At 43.0% G+C, this 2,500-nt stretch overlaps 6 non-coding genes and 2 pseudogenes across 6 annotated transcripts in view; all 8 read right to left on the bottom strand.

Moving 5' to 3' along the window:
• Nucleotides 1–77: 77 nt before the first annotated feature.
• On the bottom strand, nucleotides 78–196 carry LOC145881734 (5S ribosomal RNA). The gene has a single exon (XR_014393304.1). It is a non-coding gene; the product is annotated as a 5S ribosomal RNA (ribosomal RNA).
• Nucleotides 197–335: 139 nt separating this feature from the next.
• Nucleotides 336–454, bottom strand: LOC145885485 (5S ribosomal RNA). Its single transcript, XR_014397067.1, has one exon. It is a non-coding gene; the product is annotated as a 5S ribosomal RNA (ribosomal RNA).
• A 139-nt stretch (nucleotides 455–593) lies between these two features.
• Nucleotides 594–712, bottom strand: LOC145885171 (5S ribosomal RNA). The gene has a single exon (XR_014396751.1). It is a non-coding gene; the product is annotated as a 5S ribosomal RNA (ribosomal RNA).
• Nucleotides 713–848: 136 nt separating this feature from the next.
• Nucleotides 849–967, bottom strand: LOC145852803 (uncharacterized; annotated as a pseudogene).
• A 409-nt stretch (nucleotides 968–1,376) lies between these two features.
• LOC145885172 (5S ribosomal RNA) lies at nucleotides 1,377–1,495 on the bottom strand. Its single transcript, XR_014396752.1, has one exon. It is a non-coding gene; the product is annotated as a 5S ribosomal RNA (ribosomal RNA).
• A 136-nt stretch (nucleotides 1,496–1,631) lies between these two features.
• Nucleotides 1,632–1,750, bottom strand: LOC145852804 (uncharacterized; annotated as a pseudogene).
• A 409-nt stretch (nucleotides 1,751–2,159) lies between these two features.
• Nucleotides 2,160–2,278, bottom strand: LOC145857523 (5S ribosomal RNA). Its single transcript, XR_014378422.1, has one exon. It is a non-coding gene; the product is annotated as a 5S ribosomal RNA (ribosomal RNA).
• A 139-nt stretch (nucleotides 2,279–2,417) lies between these two features.
• Nucleotides 2,418–2,500, bottom strand: part of LOC145885173 (5S ribosomal RNA) — a 119-nt gene continuing 36 nt past the window's right edge. Inside the window, exon 1 of the ribosomal RNA XR_014396753.1 lies at nucleotides 2,418–2,500. This exon is cut by the window's right edge and continues 36 nt beyond it. This is a non-coding gene — a ribosomal RNA (5S ribosomal RNA).

The following is a 2,500-nucleotide window of genomic DNA, read 5'->3' on the forward strand; positions in this document are numbered from 1 at the left end:
TCAATTCATCATTAAATGCTTACTACAAGGCAGTGTTGCTGATGAAATAGTGCAAGAGCACACCCTCGTGGACAAAATGCTTACAGCACCTGGTATTCCCAGGCGGTCTCCCATCCAAGTACTAACCAGGCACAAGCCTGCTTAGCTTCCGAGATCAGACGAGATCAGGAGTACCCAGGCTGGTATGGCCGTAAGCGAGAAACAATCTCTTGCTACAACATATATAGTCAAAGTGAGTCTGATAAAACAGACATTTAGTCAATTCATCATTAAATGCTTACTACAAGGCAGTGTTGCTGATGAAATAGTGCAAGAGCACACCCTCGTGGACAAAATGCTTACAGCACCTGGTATTCCCAGGCGGTCTCCCATCCAAGTACTAACCAGGCCCAACCCTGCTTAGCTTCCGAGATCAGACGAGATCAGGAGTACCCAGGCTGATATGGCCGTAAGCGAGAAACAATCTCTTGCTACAACATATATAGTCAAAGTGAGTCTGATAAAACAGACATTTAGTCAATTCATCATTAAATGCTTACTACAAGGCAGTGTTGCTGATGAAATAGTGCAAGAGCACACCCTCGTGGACAAAATGCTTACAGCACCTGGTATTCCCAGGTGGTCTCCCAACCAAGTACTAACCAGGCCCGACCCTGCTTAGCTTCCGAGATCAGACGAGATCGGGAGTACCCAGGCTGATATGGCCGTAAGCGAGAAACAATCTCTTGCTACAACATATATAGTCAAAGTGAGTCTGATAAAACAGACATTTAGTCAATTCATCATTAAATGCTTACTACAAGGCAGTGTTGCTGATGTAGTGCAAGAGCACACCCTCGTGGACAAAATGCTTACAGCACCTGGTATTCCCAGGCGGTCTCCCATCCAAATACTAACCAGGCCAGACCCTGCTTAGCTTCCGAGATCAGACGAGATCGTGCGTACCCAGGCTGGTATGGCCGTAAGCGAGAAAAAATCTCTTGCTACAACATATATAGTCAAAATGAGTCTGATAAACAGACATTGCATTTTCACAAATTAGATAAGCAGCTTGAACTTTGTGTCACTGAAAAAGTAGAAGAAATTATAAACACTGTTCCCATCACTTTTTAGGACAGGTAGTTGGATAAAATACAAACTTTATTTCCTTTCATCATTTGAACAGGGCAAAGGAGCATAAAGCACACACAAGCTGCATTCAGCAACAATATTCTTGTTTGTCTTATAAATACAAGGCAGATGCTAATTGAAAACACAAGGAAATTTGATCCTATTAAAAAGGCAGGAAGCTATATTTAGTCAATTCATCATTAAATGCTTACTACAAGGCAGTGTTGCTGATGAAATAGTGCAAGAGCACACCCTCGTGGACAAAATGCTTACAGCACCTGGTATTCCCAGGTGGTCTCCCAACCAAGTACTAACCAGGCCCGACCCTGCTTAGCTTCCGAGATCAGACGAGATCGGGAGTACCCAGGCTGATATGGCCGTAAGCGAGAAACAATCTCTTGCTACAACATATATAGTCAAAGTGAGTCTGATAAAACAGACATTTAGTCAATTCATCATTAAATGCTTACTACAAGGCAGTGTTGCTGATGTAGTGCAAGAGCACACCCTCGTGGACAAAATGCTTACAGCACCTGGTATTCCCAGGCGGTCTCCCATCCAAATACTAACCAGGCCAGACCCTGCTTAGCTTCCGAGATCAGACGAGATCGTGCGTACCCAGGCTGGTATGGCCGTAAGCGAGAAAAAATCTCTTGCTACAACATATATAGTCAAAATGAGTCTGATAAACAGACATTGCATTTTCACAAATTAGATAAGCAGCTTGAACTTTGTGTCACTGAAAAAGTAGAAGAAATTATAAACACTGTTCCCATCACTTTTTAGGACAGGTAGTTGGATAAAATACAAACTTTATTTCCTTTCATCATTTGAACAGGGCAAAGGAGCATAAAGCACACACAAGCTGCATTCAGCAACAATATTCTTGTTTGTCTTATAAATACAAGGCAGATGCTAATTGAAAACACAAGGAAATTTGATCCTATTAAAAAGGCAGGAAGCTATATTTAGTCAATTCATCATTAAATGCTTACTACAAGGCAGTGTTGCTGATGAAATAGTGCAAGAGCACACCCTCGTGGACAAAATGCTTACAGCACCTGGTATTCCCAGGCGGTCTCCCATCCAAGTACTAACCAGGCACAAGCCTGCTTAGCTTCCGAGATCAGACGAGATCAGGAGTACCCAGGCTGATATGGCCGTAAGCGAGAAACAATCTCTTGCTACAACATATATAGTCAAAGTGAGTCTGATAAAACAGACATTTAGTCAATTCATCATTAAATGCTTACTACAAGGCAGTGTTGCTGATGAAATAGTGCAAGAGCACACCCTCGTGGACAAAATGCTTACAGCACCTGGTATTCCCAGGTGGTCTCCCAACCAAGTACTAACCAGGCCCGACCCTGCTTAGCTTCCGAGATCAGAC

Source organism: Salmo salar, chromosome 08 (genome assembly GCF_965601325.2).
Source record: "Salmo salar chromosome 08, fSalSal1, whole genome shotgun sequence".
NCBI lineage: Eukaryota > Metazoa > Chordata > Actinopteri > Salmoniformes > Salmonidae > Salmo > Salmo salar.